The sequence below is a fragment of the Dermacentor variabilis genome, chromosome 11 (genome assembly GCF_050947875.1).
Source record: "Dermacentor variabilis isolate Ectoservices chromosome 11, ASM5094787v1, whole genome shotgun sequence".
Classification (NCBI taxonomy): Eukaryota; Metazoa; Arthropoda; class Arachnida; order Ixodida; family Ixodidae; genus Dermacentor; species Dermacentor variabilis.
In genome coordinates, this window is record NC_134578.1 from 50,956,115 (window position 1) to 50,969,789 (window position 13,675).

Below are 13,675 nucleotides of genomic sequence, written 5' to 3' on the forward strand. Positions count from 1 at the left end.
GTTCACTCGAGGAAAATTCGAAAGAATTCTCGCCTGGAAGTCACCGTATATGTTCTACGCAGTGTTCCTCTTCTTTCTTTTTTTCCGCCCTTACGGCGCGTGCGCTGTGGATTCCTAATGAAAAACTAAACAGCTCCGAGCGGAATGTAAAGACAAAGCGCAATCTTGTGACGGAGAAAGAAAAAAAAAAGAAAGGCGAACGCTCCCCGCCGAGCGTGATGAGGAAGACTCGGTATTGTCTTTTAGAGCCGCTCCCCACAAGTAGAAGCCCGCGGCCTTGACAGAAGCCGTTCTTTTTTTCGGCTGAGCAATGGGCGCATTTGGCATGGACGGCGCGTCATGACTGCGAGTCCAATTAGGCCTAACCGGCGTCTACGCGGGCAAAGACGTAAGCGGCGCCATGTGCAAGCAGGCACGAGCGCCAGCCCGCGCAGCAGAAGGCAATCGGGCGCCAAGAGCAGACGGCTTTTCTCGTAAAGGAAGTGAGAATTGTACTGTAACGAGGCTGTTTTTCCCTTGTAAGGGGGAAAGGATTACGAGGGGGGAGGGCACCATTACCACCGTAGAGAGATTCTGCGCAATCATCGAGAAACTATATGCGCGCGATGTCGCTCGCGGAAGGACACATACAGTCTCCGACTGTTCTACATAGAACGCGCTGCACCGCGCTGTGCGCTCGCGCCTTCTCAGTTATCGAAGGCACGGTTGTTGTTTAGGGACAGCGTTTGTTGCTGGTGCCATCGGCAAACTGATGCCGAATGCGTTGGGTTCGCATCCCATCACCGGAGGACACCACGTGTCTGAGATGTCCATACGTATATGCGCATAGTTATGCGCCAACCGACCCAAATGCATGCAATCCTCGATTTACGAGTGTGCAAGCGGATCACGTGCGACGTAATTTAGGGGGAGGGGAGGAAGGGGGAGGTGCAGCAAGCGTCATTCTCTTTAGCCATAGGCATTCACGCTAACGTCGTATCCTGTAGCGTATAGGCGGCAGTACGTACTGACCACGTTCACTACGTGCGAACCCTATGCGATCCTATGCTTTGCCGAGTGGAACGAATGTACATATATATATATACGGCCGGCGTCGAAAGTTAGTGGACCACGGAATGTGAGAAAATAAAAGGCTGAATATTTCCGCAGCACGCAGCCTGATGTTTGTATTTCCAGCTCGTATACACTGTACAGTATATGCGAACAATATTGCGATGTCCGGTTTCTCTGGCTACGGTGACAGACTGCTCGATAAGTGCCCGAGGTCCGCAAACTTTTGGCACCAACTGCGCAATACACCAACATCCGCAGAAGCACATAGAGGTGCAAGCGAGAGACCGACAATCGACCGCTCACTTACCATGTTCAGAGACAGCAGGCGCTCCGCGGTCTCGGTCTCGTATGCATGTGCGTATCCGTGGATCCGAAACAAGTTGGACGTCTTGTTTTCCCGCAGTGGCGCAACGAATCGGCGTCGACTTCGGGAAAAACGTTGCACGAGTGAATCCGCACGTGTGCATACACTGGATGGCGCTGGAATCCAAATTATTTCGGAACCGCAGGCGACTGCTCACGTCATATATAGGGCTATACTCCGAAGAATGTTCTTCGAGAAGCACGTATGTCGAAGTATAGATACGCAACTGCTGCCCACTTCGGATCTGCACTGCTGGCAGGCCGGTAGTCGTTCTGTTCTGCCTGGATTTTTTCTTTTCTTTTCTCACGAATGCTTTTTTTCCTTTGCGGGCGAGCTTCTTTTCGAGGCTCATACACCGTCCTCTGTGCTTGGAGTTTTCTAGAGCGATATTACATTCGCTTCAGGGTGTCGTCTGCCTTCTCGGAGTCGTCTGCAGGCGTTGCGAAGGCCATGGCCCCGGTTGCGACTCTTCTTCCTACGGCTAGCGCTTTCTATATCCGTTGAAGCGTACTGTTATAATAGTGACGAGCCAAAACGAAGGCTTCATTTTTGATGCTCGTCTTTGCCTTCTCGCCCACCGCCCGCCGTGCCGAAGCCGTTTCTTCCCTACTGCGCATCGTTCTGCGCATCCTGGGTATTCTGCTTAGCCGAATACATGTACACGTAAAGCTCATTTTCCAGCTTTCAAAGGCGGATCGCGGTGTAGAAGTATGCAAAAGGCGGTTATTTCATTTTTCTTTTCCTTGATATATTTCCACATTCGCCTATGGGATCATTCGTACAGGTTTAGTCACTTTTCCTGACCCAGTGGTTTCAAGGAGACCGTATATTTTGCGATTCCGCTTATCAATTTTATTTCTCTGTGCCAATTTCTTTTCTATATTGAATACCTTCACACATTATCGAGCAAACGGCTGTTCTTTGCTTCACGCAAATCGTTTGACATGCCTGCGAACAGACGGTTTGCGTTCCGCCGATTCCCCGAGGCTCGTAACTGTCAATCATATAGTACGCGCGCAACACAGCTGAATATGTAACCTTTTTCATATTTAGTAGCTAGAAATACCACTGGCACAGCTCCCAGCGTTCTGCCCGCGATTCTGCGATTCACATCATATATCTGTCTTTCTTTTATACATAGTGTTGCCGTGCGGAACGCAGCTTTAAGCGTTCTTGTCGTGCGGCGACATGTGGGTGCGATGTAACCACTCGGCCACTGCTTCCGACGCCTGTCACACTACTCTACGGCCTGTCGTCTGCAACGGGATAATCTGGCTGTTCGAAAGTGTGTGATCGCCAGTCTGAGCATTATCGTCCCATTTTACTGTCGTGGCGTGTTCCACGTGTTTTTCAACAAAGTGAGCTCAGGGGACAAGTGGGTTGCAGTTGGCCTTTAATCGCGTACGAATATATCCTCTTACCCAAAGTACAGACGAGCTCAAAAGAAAAAAGGCGGCGGACGTGATGTCCACTACCCTCTGCGGGATTCGAACCCGCAATCCTCGGTTTAGGAGACCGATGCCTTATCCATTAGGCCACGAGGGCGGGCGAACGGCGTTGCAGTCGGCCTTTAATCGAGTACGGATATATCCTCTTACGCAAAGTACAGACCAGCTGAAAAAAAAAAAAGATGCCGGACATGATGTCCACTACCCTCGGCGGGATTCGAACCCGCAATCCCCGGTTTAGGAGACCGATGCCTTATCCATTAGGCCACGAGGGCGGGCGAACGGCGTTGCAGTCGGCCTTTAATCGAGTACGAATATATCCTCTTACCCAAAGTACGGACGAGCTCAAGAGAAAAAAAAGACTGCGGACGTGATATCCACTACCCTCGGCGGTACTCGAACCCGCAATCCCCGGTTTAGGAGACCGATGCCTTATCCATTAGGCCACGAGGGCGGGCGAACGGCGTTGCAGTCGGCCTTTAATCACGTACAGGTATATCCTCTTACGCAAAGTACAGACGAGCTCAAAAGAAAAAAAAGATGCCGGACGTGATGTCCACTACCCTCGGCGAGATTCGAACCCGCAATCCCCGGTTTAGGACACCGATGCCTTATCCATTAGGCCACGAGGGCGGGCGAACGGCGTTGCAGTCGGCCTTTAATCACGTACAGGTATATCCTCTTACGCAAAGTACAGACGAGCTCAAAAGAAAAAAAAGATGCCGGACGCGATGTCCACTACCCTCGGCGGGATTCGAACCCGCAATCCCCGGTTTAGGAGACCGATGCCTTATCCATTAGGCCACGAGGGCGGGCGAACGGCGTTGCAGTCGGCCTTTAATCACGTACAGGTATATCCTCTTACGCAAAGTACAGACGAGCTCAAAAGAAAAAAAAGATGCCGGACGCGATGTCCACTACCCTCGGCGGGATTCGAACCCGCAATCCCCGGTTTAGGAGACCGATGCCTTATCCATTAGGCCACGAGGGCTTTGTTTTTTTTTTTTTCTTTATTGCCTGCTTAGACATTAACACACAAAAAAAAACAAATCCATATACACAGTGCACCCACATCACATCAGGTGGGATGGTCGCTAAAATTTCTTGAGGCACACCAGCTCATCAAGGATGCTAACCCAGTCTGGGTTTTCGCTTTGTGCACGATACACTTCTCGTAATAGTGACATACTTTCAATGAAGTTCTCTCGCGCAGAGCACACATTCACATCAGCATGACGTACAGCCATTCTTGTTTTCCACAAACTGTGGAGACCCAGCAACATGAACATGTCGAACGGTGGCCCGTCATCGCTTTCAACTGGAAGGAACCGAATTCCATAGGGGTTTATGGGGAGTTCTTTTAATTTTAAGAGTGCGCTGCAAGATGTCCCAGTGAAAGACAGCGTCCCAACACTCAATGAAGGCGTGTTCAATTGTTTCAGGCTTTTTACACAGCCGGCAATCGGTAGTCCAGGGTACGAATATTCCTTTCTGTTCTAGCCATACTTTAACGGGGAGGGTGTTCGTGTGTAGGTGGAAAAAGAAAGTTTTCGCAGCAGGTCTTACAGGCATCCTTTTGACTCGTTTCAGCACATCTTTTCCTGGGCCTCCACAATAAACACTCCTATACAGTGGGATAGGTAACATACTGTCAACTAAATCTGCGTACAGTTTCTTTCTTCTCACTGAGCACAAGTACTCCAGCGAAAAACGTGCGCAGAGTATTCTAAAAGATGCAACGACTTCACGATAGTACCCAGTCGCTCTAGTGATAGCACTAGATGTGGACACAACAAATTCAGGCAGTTCTGTTGCCATTTTCGCCTGAATGACCGTACGGAGGAAAACATTTCTTTCATCTCGCAGGAAGATGAACCGCGATACGATCTGTCTAATGAACAAGTGTGAGAGCCCAAGGCCCCCATTTCGAACTGTGCGAAAAAGATTTGTTCGACTGGATCGCTCCCAAGTGGAGTTCCAGATGAAGGTAGCAAACACTCGATGCATTTTTTGAACGTTTACACGGGACATGAACATTACTTGCAGTATGTACCAAACTTTGGCAATTAAAAATATATTGCAAGCTGAAGCACGTGCAAACACTGACAATCCCCGGCCCTGCCATCCTTTTATCTTTTCTTTCATTGATTCTATTTGGCCGGTCCACAACTGTGTCGAGTCCCGATAGTGCTCAAGGGGCACTCCTAGATACAGTGGAGGCACTGTAGTCCACTGCATACCGGCGAATTTTGTGGGTGTCGCGTCCCAGCTTCCATGCCATATCCCAACACTTTTTTCGAAGTTTATCTGGGCACCAGTGTACCTACAAAAGGATCTTGCAAGGCGGACAGCCTCGACCACGCTTTCCCTGTCTTCACAAAAGACGGCGACGTCATCTGCATAAGCTAGCATTTTAACTTCTGCGGCGTGCAGCCTAAAACCACGAATGTTTTCATTCCGTATGACTGCCATACAAAAGGGTTCGAGGTACAGGGCAAAAAGCAAGGGAGACAAGGGACAGCCTTGCCGTACAGACGAGCGGAGTGGCACCCGCGAACTAAGACACTTATTAACTATAAGCTGCATGTAACAGTCTTCATAAGCCATTTTAACGCCATCTACAATGACGCTCCCAACATTACAGTACTGCAGTATAGCGAAAAGCACCTCATGTGACACCCGGTCGAACGCCTTCGCAAGGTCTAGCTGCAACATGGCCACCCGACCCCCAATGGCATCGCAACATTCAAGCACATTCCTTGCAATGTGGGTGTTCGTGAAAATGGTGCGGCCTTTAATGCCACACGTCTGGTGTGGCCCTACAAGCTGCTGAATCACGCTTTGAAATCGTCGAGCCAGTACTTTCATAAATATTTTGTAATCTGTGTTGGTCAGACTTATCGGTCTGTATGAACTTACTGAAAGGAGCTTTTCCCGTTCATCGGTTTTCGGAATTAATACTATGTGCGAAGTCTGGAATGAGAGTGGTACTTTTTTAAATTCATACGCCTCTGAGAGTAGTCGGTGCAATATACACGCAAACTCCTGACTGAATGCCTTGTAAAAAGCGGCGCCTAGGCCGTCCGGCCCTGGCGATTTGCCTGATGGCAGTTCTTCTATCGCCCTTTCAATCTCGGACACAGCTATTGGTCTCTCAAGACTTTCTCTAACGTCGTCATCCAACCTTGGCATCTCGCTCATGAATTCACTCTCGAAGGCCAGTCCAGAAGGAGTCACATTGCCGAACAATTCGCGATAGTGTTCCACAAAAGCTTTCTCAATCGACGAAGCGTCTGACGTCACCTCGTTTTGAAGACGTATCTGTTGGATCTCATTTCTTGACGCGTGACGCTTTTCATCGCTCATTGCCCGTTTGTTTGGTATCTCACCCATCCATAGGCGTTCGCTTCTAGCGCGTATAACTGCTGCTTTGTATCGCTCGGCGTCGATAACTTCAAGCTCGTGTCTTACTTTCTTTACGTTTTCAGCTAATTGATCGTTATCCGCATTTTGTGCGCTTGACAGATATTCAAGCTGTCTTTGCAGCTCTCTTTTGTTGAGTTCCAATGGCGGAGTCGGAGCAAGTTTTTCTGCTCGTTTCGGAGCAAGTTTGTTCCAATGACAGAGTGAGGGCGGGAGTAAGGTGTTCCAATGAGAGAGTCGGAGGGGATTCAGAGCGGGAGTCACTCCGTGGAGCAGAAAAAGATGCTCCGCCAAAATCGGCGGAGTGGACCGGAACTCTACGTGACGTATTTCCTTTACCACGGTTGTCTGCTGGGAGGCGCCACCGGTCACGACTCGCGAGGAAGCAAAAGCTGCTGCACGCTTGGCGAGATATCCATTCCGCACTTTAAAAAAGAAAAGAAACAGGTGAACGACGCTGAAGAGACAAGTGACCGGTGCGGTGGTGGTGGGAGCAAACAGCCGAAGGAAATGACCACGCAAGGTATCCCGGGTAACTCGTGATAGAACTTCCGCTTCCGCCTTGCAGGTTGTGTTCCAATAGCGGATCTGGAGGCGTTGCTCTACGCTAAAGCCCCTCCATACACGTTTCCGCCGACCAGGTTAAGTACCGCCAACCTGCCCTCCTCCTTCACGCACCTCTCTCACTCACCCCCTTAGCTTCCGGCGTCAAGCGGAACTTACGTAGCTGCAGCTTCCTGTTCCGAGTGGAAGTGACACTTTGTTTTTTAGCGTTGTTTACTTTCGCGCCGCTGGAGAGGCTTCGGTTGAAACTGTGAATGCGATACCAGCTGCGGTTAAAACTGTGAAGGCGATTCCATCCGAGAACCACCGCCTACTGTAACCAGCGATCTGCTCGTGTTCGCTGCTTCGCGTCAACCTGCGACGGGTTGTGGCACGAGCGACGACGTACAGTGGAATGTAGTGCCTGGGCGCTTGGAGACCACTGCCGTTTTTCGTGCGTTTGGACAACAGCGACCGCGAACTACTACTTCAGCGGAATACAACTTGTCCCCTTTGCATTCTCCTTATGGTGACTGCCACAGCTCTGCTAAGCACGCGCGGGCGTCTCACCATCGTCCAACAGCAGTCAAAGCGGAAATTCCCGCAGCGCAACTCCAGGAAGCGGAAATGCCGGAACCGGAAATTTTTAAACCGGAAATGGCGGAACCGGAAACACCGGAACCGGATTTGGTGTGAGGGGAAAAGGCGGCGCACAACAAATGTTGTCGCTACTTAAGAAAGCGGCGGTGGCGCGTAGATGCAGGGGTTTTACTCTACGCCAGAGTCGAGTGCTCGCTCGCGGAGTCCGTCGGCTGCTCCGACTCCGCCATTGGAATTCAGCATTTGTTTCTGTAATTTATCGTGCTGAAGGCTGCTTCCTCTTTCTATTGCAATGAACTTAACTTGAATCTTAAATTCCTCCCATGTGGCAGTAAAATATTCACCCTCATTTGTCATCAACTCTGTTATCTTTTCCTTAACTCTGCGCACAAATGGTTCATCATCAAGCAGCTTTTCGTTGAATTTCCACATGTTCCAGTTGAATCGTGTTCTTTTAACTTTTTCCCCAATCGAGAAGCTTACCAGGCTATGGTCCGTGAACGATTGCGGTGCGACGTTATAACTATTACAAAGGGTGATCAAGTCGTCAGAAACATACACTCTGTCCAGCCTTGCTCGGCTATTTCGCTGAATGTGCGTGTACTGCGGAATCATACCATCAGTGAGGACTAGGCCCACATCTTCTAAGTTGTGGTCTTCAATTAGTCTGCTCAAAAGGAGAGCACTTTTATCGCGAACCCTTTCCCTTTTTAGTCGGTCTTCCGGAGAACACACACAGTTAAAATCACCAAGTAATATGACAAAGCGATCACATTTTAGATATTGCTCGATACATTCAAAAAACAAAAATCGATCATTCACATTGTTTGGCGCATAAACGCATACGAGCCGCCACAAATCGTGAGAAAAAGAAAAATCTACAATAAGCAAGCGGCCAGTTTCAGAAACAGTTACACTTTCTTCAATAATACCAGCACTCTTCCGTATTAACAACGCACATCCGCCTGATGTGCCATTCGCATGGCACACGCACACATTGTAATGCGCCGTGAAAGGCGTCACCATGCGATCGGTCTGCTCTTGGGTTTCGACCTTAGTTTCTTGTAAGGCAACTACGTCGAGTTCCTTCTCCATACACAAGCGGCTAAGTTGATACTGCCTCCTTCGCGCTCCAAGGCCACGGACATTTAACGTGGCAACTCTCAACGCTCTCTCTAGTTTCACCGCCATTTATCTGCAAAAGCAAGCCGATCGCACGGTGCCGCTGAAGAACAAGCGATCCGGACACACTGTAGGAAAAATTGCATGCATAACTTTTCCACTGAAAACCGCTCGATCCACACGCGTACCTTTAGAGCGTACGCGAAGCCCGATTCCAGAAAGGACGCCATCTCTTCACGACGTTAGTCCGGGCGCCCCAGTAGGCGCCGGGTCCTACTTAGGCGGTTTTGCCGCCGGCCGTCTGTCCGGCGGGATGTTTGGCTTCGGGCGCACGGGCACACGACGACCCGCCTGCGCTTTTGGCGGCGGCTCGTCTTTGGCCCCGTTGTCAAGGTTGCCGTCCAGGTTGCCGTCCAGGCTGCCGGTCGAGTCCCTCGCTCTTTTCATAGCCACATTGCTTGCACTCGATTCTTCGACGTCCATCAAGGGAGTTGCCGGTCCGTGCTCCGTGGCGGCCTCCTCGGCAGTGGCGGATTTTGCGGCCGATTCTTCTTTGGATCCTTCGTCGCATGCCCCGTGCACTGGATCTTTCGGGTCCGTAGGCAGCACATTTGCCACCTTCGTGGATTTAGCAGCCGGCACACAAGGTGTTGCAACTGTGTCCGCCGGTGATACTAGCACGCGGGAAGCCTCATCAACGTCAGCCTCGTCCATTAACAGGTCAGCCACGTCCTCTCGAAGCGCAGGTCCTGCGACGGATGCGTAAGTCTTAACACATTCCGTATCCTGGTGGCCGTAGCGACGGCATACTGCACATCTCGGGACGCGGCAGTCACGTCGGAAATGTCCGGTGTTTCGGCACTTCAGGCAAAGGGGTGCTCTGCTCGGTACCACAACTAGGGTCTGCTCACCAGCTACACGAAGTTGATGGGGCAGGTCTTCCACGGTCACACCCGTATTCAGAACCAGGGACACCGCCCGTGTCGACGAAGCTTTATCTTGAACTCCTTGAACACGCCACTTTTCATGGAAAACGTCCGTGACCTTTCCGAATGGTATCAGGGCTGTCCGTATACCCTCGTCCGACACGTTATGAAGCATCCGATGCAGCTTAAGCCGCACGGCCTGATTGGCTGGATCAACGACAATGCACCGATGTTCATTCACCTTGAGGTTCTTGGCGCTTGAAAGCCTCTTCACGCCTTCGTCGCTCTTGAAAGTCACCGCCCAAACGTGACTCATCTGATACGCCCCTAGGGCGATGACATAAGGAAGTAGGCCTAAGCTAGCCAACGCATCTCGGAAATGTTCCACACGATACGGCCTGGCACGCACATCCGCATGCAGAAAAACTGTATTTAAAGCTATCCGACCTGTCGGCAATTGAGGCAGCAAAACTTGGTATTCCGGGTCATCTGAGGCAAAACTCCTGGTACCGCGGCCCTGCTGGGCCGCTGAAGCCACTCCTACGGAGCTCATGATCGCCACGTCCGCTCGCTAGCGCGGCAGAAAGCCGAATCCATTAGGCCACGAGGACGGGCGAACTGCGTTGCAGGTGGCCTTTAATCGCGTACGAATACATCCTCTTATCCAAAGTACAGACGAGCTAAAACGAAAAAAAAAGACGGCGGACGTGGTATCCACTACCCTCGGCGGGACTCGAACCCGCAATCCCCGGTTTAGGAGACCGATGCCTTATCCATTAGGCCACGAGGGCGGGCGAAACTCGTTGCAGGTGGCCTTTAATCGTGTACGAATATATCCTGTTATCAAAAGTATAGACGAGCTAAAGAAGACGGCGGACGTGATATCCACTACCCTCGGCGGGACTCGAACCCGCAATCCCCGGTTTAGGAGACCGATGCCTTATCCATTAGGCCACGAGGGCGGGCGAACTGCGTTGCAGGTGGCCTTTAATCACGTACGAATATATCCTCTTATCCATAGTACAGACGAGCTAAAATGAAAAAAAAAGACGGCGGACGTGGTATCCACTACCCTCGGCGGGACTCGAACCCGCAATCCCCGGTTTAGGAGACCGATGCCTTATCCATTAGGCCACGAGGGCTTTTTTTTTTTTCTTTATTGCCGACTTCAACACGTCAGTTTACAAAATCAGTCCGCGCGAAGAACACAACACGTAGCTAAAAATACGTCACCCTCACTTGGGGTTACGTGATGAGATTAAAATTCACGCATGTGTAGCAAAGCTTCCATTCTTGGAAGCCACTCAGGCACTGGGTCTTGTATCTTGTATCCTTCAATAGCTCTGCTAACAGATTCACAAAAATACTGTCTTATCGGCCTGGCATCAATGTCTGCGTGGCTGACCGCCATCCTGGATCGCCAAATACTGTACAGGCCCAATATCATAATCATGTCAAAAGGAACCCCGTCTTCACTCTCGACGGGCAGAAATCTAATTCCGAAAGCATCCACCGGTAAGTCTTTTTTAATCGTGCGTTGGAGAATGTCCCAAAAGAAAAGGGCTTCCCAACAATCTAAGAAAACATGTTCGATAGTTTCCGGCTTCCGGCATATGAAACAATGATTTCCCCAAGGCACAAAGAAACCCTTCGCCTCCAAATACGTCTTGACTTCAAGAGTGTTCGTATGGAGCTTAAAGAAGAAACTTTTAACTCCGCCTGGTACAGTCATTCTTTTCACACGTTTTAGATCTGACTGCCATGGACCTGCACAGTACAACGACCTGTACAACGGTACCGGAAGAAAGACCTCACACAGGTCCTTATAAAGTTTCTTTCGCGACACCACTGACAAATATTCAAACGAAAATCGCACTTGCAAGACGCGACATGCCATGTACACCTCTTTAAGGAAGCCAAAAATGCTCCCTTGCATACTCTCCGAACTAACAACCAAATTTGGCAAAACCCTGCCCAACCTAACCTGACACACAGTTCGCAAAAAGGGGTCATTCGTGTCACGAAAAAACATAAATCGGTTAACCAACTGGCGCAGATATAGATGGGCCAAACCTAGTCCTCCAGAGCGGACGCGGTGAAACAGATTGGTGCGTCGTGTCCGCTCCCAAGTGCTTCCCCACACAAAAACCGCAAATACACGGTGCAGCTTCTGCACATTGACGCGAGAACAATGAATTGCTTGCAAGACATACCACAGCTTGGTTACAAAAAAAAGGTTACAAATTGTGGCACGCGCGAAAATAGACCAGCTGAAGCCTTTGAGCCTGTCGGCCTTCTCACGCATTTCAGCAACTTGGCGTTTCCAATATGGCTCACTGTCGCGATAATTCTCCAGCGGCACTCCTAAATATTTTACTGGGGTTGCTGTCCAAGTCATGTTTGCGAAATTCGTTGGGGTTAAGGGCCAGTCGCCGTGCCAGAACCCCAAACACTTAGCCCAGTTCACAGCACTCCCGCTCACAGAACAAAAGTCTTTCACAATTTGAACCACAACACGAACGCTTTCGTAGTCAGCACAGAATACGGCAATGTCATCAGCATACGCGAGAATGCGGACCTCCGCCGCATGCAAACGAAAACCATGAACGCTGTTGCTTTCAATAACGCTCAAACAAAAAGGTTCAATGTACAAACAAAAAAGCAATGGTGACAGGGGGCAACCCTGACGCACAGAGCGTTGCACTTGGATGCGCGCTCCCACCCCCTTATTTACTAACAACCGCGTCGTGCATCCTCTGTACGCCATGGCTACGCCTTGGCAGATGACTGATCCGACATTAACGTGCTCTAAAACAGAGAACAAGAGGTCATGCGGCACCCTGTCGAAGGCTTTCTCTAGATCGAGCTGGAGCATTGCGATGCTTTCATGCAAAGCGTCGCAACACTCGAGCACGGACCGGGCTGTGTGTATGTTGGTATATATGGTGCGACCTTTGATACCACAAGTCTGATGTGGTCCCACTAATTCTTGCATCACGGCTTGGAGTCTTTTAGCCAGAATTTTCATGAAGATCTTGTAGTCTACATTAGTCAGGGATATGGGTCGGTAAGCGGTAACCTGTCGCAGTCTAGCTTCATCTTCGCTTTTTGGTATTAAAATTGTATGGGATGTTAAAAATGAAGGAGGAAGCATATCCTTGTCATAAGCCTCATTAAACAGTGTAGCCAAAACCGGTGCTAAATCATCTTTGAATGCCTTATAAAGCGGTGCTACTAGCCCGTCTGGTCCTGGGGACTTTCCCGGGTTGAGGTCTTCTATGGCTTTCCGCACTTCTTCTGTTGAAATGGGCAGTTCTAGCCGCTCTTTCGTATCATCACTAAGCCGCGGCATTAAAGAGAGGAAACGGGTCTTGAAGTCTTCGGTTCTTACTTTGGTGTAACCAAAGAGCCCGCTGTAGTATTCATAAAAGGCCCTTTCTATATTTCCTTTGTCTACGAAGATTACACCGTTCCACTCTATTTTTGGTATGTCATTCTTGCGGGCGTGCCTTTTTTCCAAGCCGAAAGCACGTTTTGTGGGCATTTCGCCCGCTATCAGCCGCTGTGCCCTCGCCCTCACGATCGCTCCTCGATATCGCTCCGTATCTATTGCCTCTAGTTTCTGCTTGACGGTGCGCATTTCTTCGGTGCAAGTGCCTGGCTGCTTTCCTTCTTGCATTATGGGCGAACTGCGTTGCAGGTGGCCTTTAATCACGTACGAATATATCCTCTTATCCATAGTACAGACGAGCTAAAATGAAAAAAAAAGACGGCGGACGTGGTATCCACCACCCTCGGCGGGACTCGAACCCGCAATCCCCGGTTTAGGAGACCGATGCCTTATCCATTAGGCCACGAGGGCTTTTTTTTTTTTCTTTACTGCCTGCTTAGACATTAACACACAAAAAAAAACAAATCCATATACACAGTGCACCCACATCACATCAGGTGGGATGGTCGCTAAAATTTCTTGAGGCACACCAGCTCATCAAGGATGCTAACCCAGTCTGGGGTTTCGCTTTGTGCACGATACACTTCTCGTAATAGTGACATACTTTCAATGAAGTTCTCTCGCGCAGAGCACACATTCACATCAGCATGACGTACAGCCATTCTTGTTTTCCACAAACTGTGGAGACCCAGCAACATGAACATGTCGAACGGTGGCCCGTCATCGCTTTCAACTGGAAGGAACC

At 50.0% G+C, this 13,675-nt stretch overlaps 9 non-coding genes across 9 annotated transcripts; all 9 read right to left on the reverse strand.

Moving 5' to 3' along the window:
- Positions 1 to 2,889: 2,889 nt before the first annotated feature.
- TRNAR-CCU (transfer RNA arginine (anticodon CCU)) lies at positions 2,890 to 2,962 on the reverse strand. Its single transcript has one exon. It is a non-coding gene; the product is annotated as a tRNA-Arg (tRNA).
- A 105-nt stretch (positions 2,963 to 3,067) lies between these two features.
- On the reverse strand, positions 3,068 to 3,140 carry TRNAR-CCU (transfer RNA arginine (anticodon CCU)). Its single transcript has one exon. It is a non-coding gene; the product is annotated as a tRNA-Arg (tRNA).
- Positions 3,141 to 3,246: 106 nt separating this feature from the next.
- Positions 3,247 to 3,319, reverse strand: TRNAR-CCU (transfer RNA arginine (anticodon CCU)). The gene has a single exon. It is a non-coding gene; the product is annotated as a tRNA-Arg (tRNA).
- A 285-nt stretch (positions 3,320 to 3,604) lies between these two features.
- On the reverse strand, positions 3,605 to 3,677 carry TRNAR-CCU (transfer RNA arginine (anticodon CCU)). The gene has a single exon. It is a non-coding gene; the product is annotated as a tRNA-Arg (tRNA).
- Positions 3,678 to 3,783: 106 nt separating this feature from the next.
- On the reverse strand, positions 3,784 to 3,856 carry TRNAR-CCU (transfer RNA arginine (anticodon CCU)). The gene has a single exon. It is a non-coding gene; the product is annotated as a tRNA-Arg (tRNA).
- A 6,341-nt stretch (positions 3,857 to 10,197) lies between these two features.
- Positions 10,198 to 10,270, reverse strand: TRNAR-CCU (transfer RNA arginine (anticodon CCU)). The gene has a single exon. It is a non-coding gene; the product is annotated as a tRNA-Arg (tRNA).
- Positions 10,271 to 10,368: 98 nt separating this feature from the next.
- TRNAR-CCU (transfer RNA arginine (anticodon CCU)) lies at positions 10,369 to 10,441 on the reverse strand. Its single transcript has one exon. It is a non-coding gene; the product is annotated as a tRNA-Arg (tRNA).
- Positions 10,442 to 10,548: 107 nt separating this feature from the next.
- Positions 10,549 to 10,621, reverse strand: TRNAR-CCU (transfer RNA arginine (anticodon CCU)). Its single transcript has one exon. It is a non-coding gene; the product is annotated as a tRNA-Arg (tRNA).
- Positions 10,622 to 13,268: 2,647 nt separating this feature from the next.
- On the reverse strand, positions 13,269 to 13,341 carry TRNAR-CCU (transfer RNA arginine (anticodon CCU)). The gene has a single exon. It is a non-coding gene; the product is annotated as a tRNA-Arg (tRNA).
- Between the last annotated feature and the right edge of the window lie 334 nt (positions 13,342 to 13,675).